The sequence below is a fragment of the Biomphalaria glabrata genome, chromosome 4 (genome assembly GCF_947242115.1).
Source record: "Biomphalaria glabrata chromosome 4, xgBioGlab47.1, whole genome shotgun sequence".
Lineage (NCBI taxonomy): Eukaryota > Metazoa > Mollusca > Gastropoda > Planorbidae > Biomphalaria > Biomphalaria glabrata.
Genome location: NC_074714.1, coordinates 48400450 through 48412936, shown reverse-complemented (window position 1 = coordinate 48412936; position 12487 = coordinate 48400450). Strand labels below are relative to the sequence as shown.

General features: G+C 37.8%; 1 protein-coding gene across 1 annotated transcript in view; it reads left to right on the top strand.

Annotated features, from left to right (window-relative positions):
* Window positions 1-10908: 10908 nt before the first annotated feature.
* LOC106079921 (protocadherin Fat 4-like) overlaps window positions 10909-12487 on the top strand; it is a 103198-nt gene continuing 101619 nt past the window's right edge. The window contains exon 1 of the mRNA XM_056025321.1: window positions 10909-11079. The gene's annotated coding sequence lies outside the window, so the exon portion shown is untranslated. The remainder of the gene's footprint in view (window positions 11080-12487) is intronic.

Here is a 12487-nt window from a genome sequence, read left to right as displayed (position 1 = left end):
TAATTAAATATAAATGAACTAGGCAAAATACACATGATAAAATCCAATGGAAATATACACAGAGTAATTAAGATGGAACTTGTGATTAAGTTCGGCTTACCACCAGGTATTCCTCTAGGAGGGGGAATAAATGATATAGTCCAGACTCGATCGACAGCGATAGAGGAGTGAAAGGGTCTGGCATGATTTGAATCTACTTATATACCGGCCTGGAGAATGTGGGCGGACACAGGAAATGTCCTAGGCTAAGAATTATCTTACACGTGGGTGAAGTAGCCTTAAGATGGGAGCGTCGAGAGGCGCTTTGACTCGAGTAATCTCCTAGATCAAAGAGAGACGTAGGAGAAAGGGGAGGGGGGAGGAGTGACTTGCATTCCACACAAGGTGGTGTCCACTGCGGCTGTCAGACATCCTGCCGATAAGATCAAAGAGTCTGCGCGTATCTTTGCCCCTGTCAAGGGAAGATAAATGAAAGGACGCGCCTTAACTATCTCCAATGTGGTCAACTAAGTCTAGCCTGGAGTGGAAAAGGTGGTGCGGGTGGAGAATTTAGGGGTAGGATGGGGAAATAATTAAAATAAAATAAATAAATAATGAAAAATAATAATTAATGCTGTGATAATTTAGAGTGACTCTGACAGCGAGTTTTTGACTTGTCACAAAGGTAATAACAAGTTATTAACAAAAGTAATAACAAAATTAATAGCAAGGTAATACAAGAAAGTAATAAGGTAATAGCAAAAGTAAAAGGTAAAAACAAGTTATTAACAAAAGTAATAACAAAAGTAATAAGGTAATAACAAGTTATTAACAAAAGTAATAACAAAAGTAATAAGGTAATAAAAAATAACAAGTTATTAACAAAAGTAATAAGGTAATAAAAAATAACAAGTTATTAACAAAAGTAATAACAAAAGTAATAAGGTAATAAAAAATAACAAGTTATTAACAAAAGTAATAACAAAATTAATAAGGTAATAAAAAATAACAAGTTATTAACAAAAGTAATAACAAAAGTAATAAGGTAATAAAAAATAACACGTTATTAACAAAAGTAATAACAAAAGTAATAAGGTAATAAAAAATAACAAGTTATTAATAAAAGTAATAACAAAAGAAAAAGCAAGAGTAATAACAAGGAAATAACACAACTAATAGCAAGGTCATAAAAAGGAACAAGCTAATAACAAAAGTGGTAATTAAAATAATAAGTTAATAACAAGGTAATAACAACAACAGCAATAATAAAATCGATAATAAACCAATAACACATAAGAATAAACCAGCACTTACATCCTTCCGCGCCTTTTGGCGAAGTCGGTGGCAAGCTATCTTGAGAGAAATCGGTCTGCAACCTCTTTCCAGCTAATGTCCACTTCCTCCCATCTAATGTCCACTCCTTGAGGTCCTCCATGAAAGTGCGGCGCCAAGTTATACGAGGACGTTCATGTTTGCGTTTTCCTCGTATCGGCTTCCATGTTATTGCTACCATTGGAACGCGCGATTCATTCTATTAAAGAATATATCCCTCGAACGACTTTATTAAATGGCCGAGTGTCCGTTAGTGATTCCTAAAAGGTCATAAACAAAATGAATATGATGGCCATAACAAATTGATAACATTTGAGGAGTAACTCAGTAGCTTATTGTTCTTGTTGTTGTTTCCGTGTAGGCCTACTTAGGATGAGGATTGCAACTACATTCGCCAACTTCTGGTCCAGTGCTTGATAGAACAGGAAAGAGTTAAAGTGCAAAACAGAAGGGTCTGGAAATTTACGCTTTTAAAACTAGACGTGCGGCATGCATTGCTATTTCTGTGCTAACCATATAGTCTTTTAAAAAAGTCTTTATTGCAAAGTTTATATCAACTCACTTCGTCTGTCTGTCTGTCACAGCTTTTGTACTCACTGTTTCTCCCACTTCGCAGTCTCGGCTCAAGCTGACACTTTGCGCAATGATTTAATTTTTAAATCACTCTTAATCTATGAAGAGTTAGCAATTAATTAATTAGTAGTGATTTATCGAGATATATGGCTGTAAATGTACAGTTCTTTCACTCATATAAGTTTGTTTTAAAAGTTTTTTTTTTATATTTTGCTTTGTTTTCAAAACTTACTTCCTTAATGTAAATAATTCACCACATGATGTCAAGTTAAGACAAATTCTAGGAAAGTAAGTGCAGATTTGTATTTTTTAAATGTCTCCGATAAGGTTTTCTCTAGATAACAGTGTATGACATTGAGATGAAACGAAGCCGACCTGTTTATTCCACTTCTTGACTTTCCCTTGTTCAACCTCGTTTGGGGATAGTCCTTGACCTTATGACAGTGTCTCAACTTTGATGATTCCCCCTTTCACTGTCTCTGTCTCTCCCTTGCCTTACTACTCTCTCTCTCTCTCTCTCTCTCTCTCTCTCTCTATCTCTCTCTCTCTCTCTCTGACACACTCTCTCTCTCTGACACTCACTCTCTCTCACTCTTTTTCTCATTCATCTTTTTCCATGTTAAAATCGTCCTACTCTTTCTCGCCATCTATCCCTCTCTCTCTCCCTCTCTCTCTCTCTCTTTCTCTCTCTCTCTCTCTCTCCTCTCTACCTCTTTTATCCTATTTCCTTTCCTCCTCTCTCTCCTTTCTTCTTCAACATTTTCTCTTTCTCTCTTTTTCCCATTAGCTCCTTCTCTTTTCCTTCTCTTTCCATCCTCTTTCTTTTCTCTATAATTATTCCTCTTCTCTTTCTATTTCTTTGTTGTTGTTTTTTTTCCCTTAATATTTCCTTTTTAAAAACTAAAATGTCTTCTCACTTTCTACTGTGTGCGTTAGTTGCCCATTCAAGAGCCGCTCACTGTGTGCGTTAGTTGCCCATTCAGGAGCCGCTCACTGGGTGCCATGAGAAAAGGTTTACGTGAAATCGTTGACCACTGGCTCGTTAGGCCATCGCGTTCGATTAATCAATGCTAACGATTATGATAAGCCCATTTCCTGGCTCACTACATCACAGCCTATCCAGTGGAGACAGACCTAAGTATAGATCTTTAGTACCGACTCAATGGAGCCATATAAATACCATTAAGTACTTGCGCTAGTGTGTGCGTGGTGCACCCAGGGGACTTTCTATAGTACCATTCAACACGCCCGAATGTCGTGCAATAAAACTTCTTTCCGTAATCCCAAGATTAAAATGCCCCATCTAAGATGGGCTGGATATGTTGTCTACTTGCCAGGCTTTATTATTAGTCTATTTAAATTCTTTTCAGAAGTATTTGTTATATATATATATATATATTTAAGTACATGTTTAAAGAAAATTTAAGAACAAAGATAATAGCAATGTAATAACAAAAGAAATAACAATATAAAACAAAAGTAATACAAAGTAATAACAAAAGAAATAACAAGGTTTATAACAATGTGAAAAAAGCATTTGACATTATACAAAGTAGATCAATAAGATACATATGTCAGTGTTTCTCATATCTTTAGTGTTCAATTTCCAGTTTTACGGTGAGGTTACAAACAGGATTAACGCATTAATTGGACCCAATGACGACATTTGTACTGATAAAAAAGGGAAAGTTAAGCTCTATGACCACATCAAAAGGTCCCCAGGTCTCGCAAAATCCTTCCTTCAGGGAAAAGTACCAGGAAAAAAAAGTGGAGCCAGACAGTGGGAAGACAAACTAAAAGAATGGACGGGTCTGTCATGAAAGAGATTCAATCCAATGCAAAAGACAGAGAGGAATGTAGAGGGACGTTCAACAGATCATCTGTGGTGCCCCAACGGTTCAACAGACTAAGGGATAGGTGGAGGTGAAGGAATGTTTAGTTTTCAATAAAAGAGCACATTTTGACAGGGAGAGAGAAGACGATTTGTTTTTTCTGTTTTATAAAATTTCAAAAATGCCTTGAGACATGAAGAGAATTACGTTCGAGTCTCAGGCATGAAGGCCGAACTCGATCTTGGGACTATAGTTAGGACAGTCCCCAGTATACTGAGGTTTTGTCAAACCTAGCATATGAAGTCTGGACTTGGCGGCTTGTGCGTAACGTCACAAAACTAGACAATTCGGACAGAAAGGCAACTACTAGCACAGTGCTGTGGAGCACTCTAGAGCAGGACAAGACACACAGAAAGTCTCTGGTCATCCACTGCACCCAAACCCGTCAACGGACGTCTTGACCAAATCTTGCTTCCGGAAAAGGATGGGCTCTAGGGCGAGAGAGTGAGGTCGACGTGTTGCGCAAATCCTCCTCACTTAAATCCGAATTCCAGCGAAAAGTCACTTGTCATCCCCCCCCCCCCCAAAAAAAAAAATCTCCAGCTGGAATAACCTGCCCAGTGTGCAGCCGAACATTCCGGGCTCACATAGGTTTCACCAGCCACACGAGGAAGCATAAAACCCCAGTGCAAAGCCCTCAGCCCCCAGGATGATAAAGTGGTCATCATCGAACCACGATGGACGAACTATATAATGACAGTCCAAAGAAGGTCCGACATACCACAATACCAGAAAGGCACATAATTTGTTTCATTAAAACGTTTCATTTCACAAACTGCTCATTATATTTTCCAATTCCCCAACAGCAACAAATAATTGAAGCCAGAACTTTGGTTCACCACGTCTAGATCTCGAACGTTATGAAACGTCAGAACTCCTCGACAACCAATATGTATGTGCGTGTGTGCGTAGATAAGGAAAGATAAACAGACAAGACCAGAACGTCTTGTTTAAATATTACCCCAACACTTTACTAATCTCAGCACACAATAGCTCAGTTCAATAATCTCTTAAAGCCAATTTGTTTATTTTTCCCTATCAGGACAGACTTTAACATCTGTCTACAGTCTACACAAAACAGACGTGGACGGAGCAAGGCAATGCGATCATAGTCGTCTTAAGGTCTATATGCTAGGATCTAGTTCTACTACCAAGAAGAACATACAAAATAGTCGATTGTTCACAATACTATGTGATTAATAAGAGTCTCTCGAATTAGGTCACAGTCAATAATTGATCGATTGCTTTTTAGAACTGTATGATCTTAAGAAGTTGAGATAGAGTTTAAGCGAGAGAGAGAGACAGAGAGAGAGAGAGAGAGAGAGAGAGAATAAAGTTATAAGTTATATATATTGTTATAACTCCGCCATGCGCACCGACATCTAAGCTAGAAGGTGCACACTATGATAAACTAGACTAAAAAGGATGTCAACATTAGGAAGAGAAGAGAGAACGATTTCCGCCCAAGTTGAGAGCCGAAGTGAAAAGACTGTGCCTAAGATAGATGTTGTTTTGTGTACCTGTCGTGTAAATAAACATATATGTGCCTCGTTGAGTTGCCTCACTTCAGTTATTACAATATGTATTTAGTAAAAATTAAAGTTCCCCTTTTTTCTGATCTTGCTATCTACAGGGCAGATGATGTTAAGATTATATGTTTCTTTAACCAATGGTCAATAAGCATGTTGTCATGTGGCCAGCACAACGACCAACCGTCTTTACTTTCACCAACTAAAGTCAGGTACCCATTAGAGTTGGGTGGACTCAGGGGCGCCTTAAAAATCCTGAAATTCAAAATTCCAGTCTTCACCGAGTTTTTAACCCAGGACGCCAAGTTCGGAAGCTAAGCGCGTAACCACTCAGCCATATATTGCTTGTTGATATGTTTTCTGTTGTATGCGCACTAAGCTAAAAGTTATCGATTTCTTTTATGCTTAAAAAAGATATACATTTTGTATAGGTTAAAGGCAACGTACAGGCCATGGCAATGCATGAATTTAACACTTTATAATTTTACGCATGATAGATAGATAGATAGATAGATAGATAGATAGATAGATAGATAGATAGATAGATAGATAGATAGATAGATAGATAGATAGATAGATAGATAGATAGATAGATAGATAGATAGATAGACAGACAGACAGACTATTTCTCTCTTTCTTTGTTCTCTTTCACTATCTTTTTCTGTTCTTTCTATTTCTCTTCCTCTTTTGATCTCTTTCTCTGTTTCACTCTTGCCAATGAATAAGAGAATTTAAAATAAGGTTACAAGGCTAACAAGTAGCCGTTGAATCAGAACTTTGAAAGGTCTAAAATATTATGTTGTCGGATTTTCAATATCATTTCTAGTTTCTGAGATCTAAACAGGACGGACGGACAGACAGGCCACACAAAATTAATAGAGTCTATTTCCCTTTCGGGGACCGCTAAAAGAAAATGGTCCTATCATGTGTCTTAAAACTTTTTTTTAAACTTTAATCTTTCCACTGTCAAAATGTAAATTATATAATGAGTGACTTTAAGATAACCCTCACACGCCTTGTTCAAGTGTTTGAACTCAGACTTAAGAGGATAAGGCACTAGTAGTCCTGTTTTATTATGACGCTTTTTTTCTCTCCAAAAAACGTATTAGTTGTCAAAAACTAAATCCATATTCCCTGTCTAAGGCATTTTTTTATCGCTCAAATTCATGAATAGGGTATTGTTCATTGCCCAGTTCCTGAATAGGGTAGTTATTTTACATTTCAATGACGCGTTTTGTGTCAAGATTTAACTGATCAGTGTGAAAATGTAAACAAAATGGGCAAAACTTTTGGCTCTACCAAAGGCTTGGCTACTAAAAAAAAAAATCAGACCAGAAATGGACATGGCGGCCTTGACGTGTGGAATGCTCCTTCGACTGTCGCACCAATGGTACAGGATTCGAAACCTGCCCGCAGCCATCCACAGCCATCTTGCGGGATGTTTGGGCTTGGAATATAATAGTCTTCAATTGTGAAGGAAATGTTTAACGCAAATACAAATTCTGTTTGATACAAGATACTAGCATTACACACCGGCTGCACCCTTTGGTTTCCTCGCTTTATGTTGTTTATTATGGCCGGAACATCCCCATCTTTTGAACTTCTAATAAACGGCCGCATTTGATCGACCCCCCCCCCCTTTAGCATACGTTTAGCCCATGTATTATTGCATATGTTACTATGAAATGAAACGACCTGCTCTCTTTCCTTCTTCTCTCTCTCACTCTCTCTCTCTCTCTCTCTCTCTCTCTCTGCAGCCCCCTTTTTGGTACCCTGCGCATAATAATTCTCTCCGACATAGACTTTTGACTTGATTTGGAACATCCCGCTTTACAAACTCCTCGCCCCGACACACACTTGCACACATGCTTTTGGCACGTGAATCGTAATACCACTTTTTACTTATCCTCTCCCCTCCCCTTACTCCCTCTCTGCCCTATCGCCCACAACAACAAAACAAAAAAAAAGACCTATCTCTAAATTCTGACTTTTCTTCGGCTTCTCAATCCTTTTTCTGTATGAACGACCAAGTGATAATGAAACCATCTCCAAAGGGTTAATGACCTCTAACTGCTGGTTATGTTACATGCTTGCTTAGATTAGACAGACAGACGGACAGACTGTCTTTATTTGCTACCTATTGTATTTCATGACATAGACAACTGAGGCAAGTTATTCATATATTTTTTTTACTAACTTTTTATGGCACCTGAAATGTCCTTGAACAGATCTGTACTTTGGATCGCCCTTCACGGCCGCATAGCATAAAAATGAAAAGGTGGCTGTCTGATTGTGTGGTATGCGATCTCGTGTCGTCTTAATAGTCTCGAGTTCAAATCTGCCCACCGTCCTGTGGGGGAGGGTGGAGAGAGGAGATGACGATGTAGTAAGTGAATCCCGAAAACCCTTATTTTTTTTTTATATTTTGCACTGATACATTTTTTTTCTTTTTTTTTTTTTGGGGGGGGGGGGAGAGAGAAGGGAGAGAAATGTCAAAAAGGGAGGGGGGGGGGCAATTTAACGCTAAGTCATAATTATTTTATTTATTTATTTTTTTTTTTGCACTTCATTATCTTTGCCTACTTTTCTTTAATTCTTCTCCACCCCTATTCTTTTCCCAAGCAAAGTTAATAAATAAATACAATGTAATAAATAAATAAATACAATATGGATGTTTAAGTTGGAATATTTCAATGTCTTCCATAAGTGGTGTTCAAACTACGGCCCGCAGACCATATCGGCTCGTGATTCGCTTCTATCCCGCTTCACTGAAACTCCTGCCTAAGGGTGAACCCGGAGAAACTGAGTTCCATTGGAGTCGACCAAGTTTTGCGATGATGGAGCTCCGTCGAAATGAGTGCCGATAATTTGACTATAGTTATATTTGAAAAAAGAAAGTTAGTCGCCACTTTGTTTCTTTATATATATATATATATATAATTTTCTTTCGAATAAATGTTTTTTTCAAAAGATAAAAAATGTGGTCGTCTAACCAAAAATAAAAAATCAACAAAAACATGTTTCTCTGTACTTTCTTATATTGTATAGACCAGTGCACCTCTCAATGCCAGTTATTATACTATTCGTGTTTTTGTTAATATAAAGAGATTTATCTTTTTTGTTTCCTTTTCAATAAAGTCAAAGTAATTATAGCAACAAACTTGTTTCCGTGTTAGAATATATTACTGAGCTCTTACAAGCGCGTGTACTTGACTTGCTTTGTACGCTTCAGCTTGTCTGTAATAAATATTCTTACCCGCTTAAAATAAAAGAAAATATTTTCTCGGTTTTTATTGTTATATTGATACTCGGTTTCTTGTTACAATCACCAGCTCCCCCTGGCGGTGGTTTAATCTTACAATACTGCAAGCTGTCAGAACTATGTCAAGATTTGCGATGTTTCTAGACTCCTGGGGATTTCTCTGTTTTCAAAAAAAAAAAAAAAATAAAAAGAGAAAAGATTTGGAGCAGCGACGACGTTAAAGTCTGCCTCTATCAATCAAAATGTCTTTATGGGGGAACTTTTATATACTGGACTCCATTGTTTGGCGCCGTGCAGGATGAATATCAAATCAAATTATGTATGCTTCGCAACATGGTAAGCCAAGAAAGAGTGAGATTATCAGAGAGAAAGTTGATATTTTAGAAGGTTGAGACGTCTGATCAATGCTCAACACTATTGCAATCTAATAAGGATTAATCTACAGTAGTGTGTGAAACCATGAATTTAGTGTGCACGGTAGGGGTGTGCATAAGGTTTTAAAAAAGGTGAACGGGGAAATATACGAGTGAATTACGTGCCTTGGTTGGAATGTTATGTCTCGAATTAGCGGCTTAGTCACGGAAACCTGGATGATGTTGTGAGCGCGGGGCTGGGGGGAGGTGTCTGCTGTTTTTGCCGCTCCACTAGCCAGTACCCTGGTAGTACATGTGTACAAAGACCTCAAACGGATGACAATAAATACATACCATTGTGTGGAGGGAGGGGGGGAAGGATTGAAAGTAGCACACGATTAACATACAACGGCAGGGAACGAGTTTTTATAACTTAGGAATGGTGGTCTTAAAAAAAAAGTTTATTTTTTTGTATATGTAATTGAAAGCTTTTTTGGGGGGTGTTGTTTTTAAAGGCTAAAAACTCCACTTAAGAACTTTCTACAATACCTCTTATTAGCTTGATAACTCTTCATAGATTTAGAGTGGGTGAACACGGATTTCGAAAACGGTTCTAACGAATTTAGGCAATATATATATATATTGTGGGAAAAAAAGTACTAGCAAATTAACCGTGCCTAACCCTGCTCTCGGTGAGTGTTTCCGCAATCGACTCAGATGTTACTTTGTATTTTGTATTTTGAACACGCTTTCATTGGGTAATTTATTGGGTATTCCCGTACTCGGTTCCAATGTTTTTTTGTTTGTTTTTTTAACACGCTTTCGTTTAGTATTTCCGCACTGGGCACAAATGTTTCGTTGTATTCACTTAAAAGTTAAATAAATAAACATTTTGAGCACTGTCTTATGTAGAATTTAAAAGTAAAGTTCCCCTTTTAGACCTTTAGTAGGGCAGAAGATGTTAAGATCATCTGTTTCTCAGGACATACGATTAACGAGCAGGGTGTCATATGGCCAGCACAACGACAGACCGCCTTTGCCCAAACTTAAGTTGGGTACCCATTAGAGCTAGGTGGACTCTGTGGCGCCCTAAAAATCCAGCAATTAAAAAAATCTCAGTCTTCAATGAGATTTTTTTTCTTCGGAAATGTGTTGTTTTTTCTTGAGGCTTTGAATAAGACATTGACCCTTTACAGAACAATGAGATCAATTAGATAATCATTATATGACATCATTTAGGCCAGGTTCACATCAAACTTCTACTTTCACCTATCCCTTGGTCTGCTAGACTGTTGGAGCACCACACAAGATCGGTCAACCTTATTTCTGCATTCTTCTCTGTCATTTGCCTTTGATAGAATTTCATTCTGATATTCTTTCTGAAAATATTGAAACCTGCCTTTTTAACTGCCTGGGCGGACCACTTCGAGGGGCCGATTTTGAGTTTGTGTTTCCACACAAACTGTCTTTGTAACCTTGTTTGTTTATGTGTTTCTCTAATAAGGCTTGTCTTCGAGCCCGAAGATTAATGAGGCGTGCAGTATTTCACGTGGCTACGCTTAAGTGCGCAAATAAATGCATATTAATAACCCAAATTTAGGTGTTTAATTATAATAATGACGATGTCTTCGATTCCGAAGATTAAGGATGCGTGCAGTGATTCACATGACTATGCGACCTGCACAGTGTTTAATAAATAAATGTGTTTTACCTTTTTACTGTTGAGTGGGTTTATTTATCTCTTAGAAAACAAGCAAGTTATATTCATAGATCGGATTAAACTTTCATTATTTATTTATATATTTTTGTGAACCAGCTGCCCCCCCCCTCCCCGGCAATCCATTTTACATTGTAGAGTCGACCGATTACTTCATTTTTTTTTATAACTGACCACGTATGGACAGGTCAAGATGATGTTAAGATTTGCCTCTTTTTTCCCCGTGTGAATACACTCGTGAGGGACACACGGGTGGAGGGTGCTGGGGATTTTTTAATTGATTCGAGAAGTATGACATAGCGGAGAGTGATTGGATTCTTATTGAATTCTAAGGATTATTGTTCCCGGTTGATTATTTCACTGGATTATTAGTTCATTACCGCGGATAGTGCCTCTCGTGACGGCTGCTGTATTCAGAGGGAGATAGCAGACTGGATAATTGGTGAGTTCATTCGACTCCTTTACGTTGCAATGACATTGTAGCCTATATATATGAGTCTAAAAAAAAACAAGTCCAGAATCTGGCTGTTAGTGTGTTTTGGGTAAAAAGCCCGGAGAAACTTCTCTTCTATATGGATGTCAGAAGTAGTGACGTAACTAGGGAATTTGAGGCCCGGGGGGGGGGGCTTGACCTCTTTAGGGGCTCCTGAATTTTTACTTTCCACATCATGACATGGGATAATGGCGTAATATTAAATGTAAAAACAAATTTCTGACAGTCATTTGGGGGTCCTCATCAAGTGTCCACCCACTCTAGCTACGCCACTGGTCAGAAGCTTCTTTTACCGGTGGCAAGAAATTGGGCTTTCTGAGGTCTCAATCGCCTGTTCTGCCATGTTTAGATTTCGGTCATAAAAATTTAGGACAATATTATGTGTGTGCTTTGTAAGGGAGACTATTGGAAACAGCTAGTCTCGATTTTTTTTTGTAACTATACTACGGGTTCGTTGATACTGTCTCTCTCTTGCAACAGGTGATCTATGTGAAACAACTTTCTATTTCGCTTTCTATTTCGCTTTGAACCCCACAACCCTGACACAGTTATGAGTTACTGTTCCTACCGAGACCATTCGTGATAGAAGGCCTGAACACTGACCTGCTACGTCACAACCTGTAGGCAGTTTAGACCAATAGCTCTTTGACTCGTCGTTCAGACCTATGAGTAAGAATTAATATTAAAAAAAACGTAGCCATAGCTACTCTATTACAAAGATAGACACATTTTGAGAATCAATAGATTTGTAAATAACATTAAATAATTAAATCTCGGCTTCAGTATTTTTTAATCTAATGGTATGAAATAAAAATGTATACTTACACTTAAGGGGAAAGGCGGGAGGAGGAGATTTTAGAAAACTTTTAATTAACAAAGTTGCCGTGAATTAGAACAATTAATTATTGAAAAAAAAAAAAACATTATTTAAGTCAAAAGTTTCAGATTCTATGTCATTACAATTATATGGGCTCTCCAGGTCTATGCAGCTTGTTTAAATTCATTAGGATCTAGGCTTTCTTACCTTGTAGCAGCTGAGTTACGGTTCTATGTCTAATAAGATCGCTGAACCTGGACAAACCGCTAACTCCAGATTTATAGCTAATGAAGCGTGCAGAACCAAATCTGAATAAGACGAGGGCTCAAAGGAGGTCGGCATTTTTTTTAAATGCTTGACTATAACTTTTGAATTTTTCAGTTTGGCAACTTCGTTTAAATGTTCCCCCCGAAGCTTACGTCGATCTGATTCTAAAGAAAATCCAAAACTGTATCATTGTGTCAGATTGTTATCGACGTTTATTTATTCATATGTTGCCTGTGGTATATTTCGTTAGAGCTTTGTCAGTCTGGGTTCTGT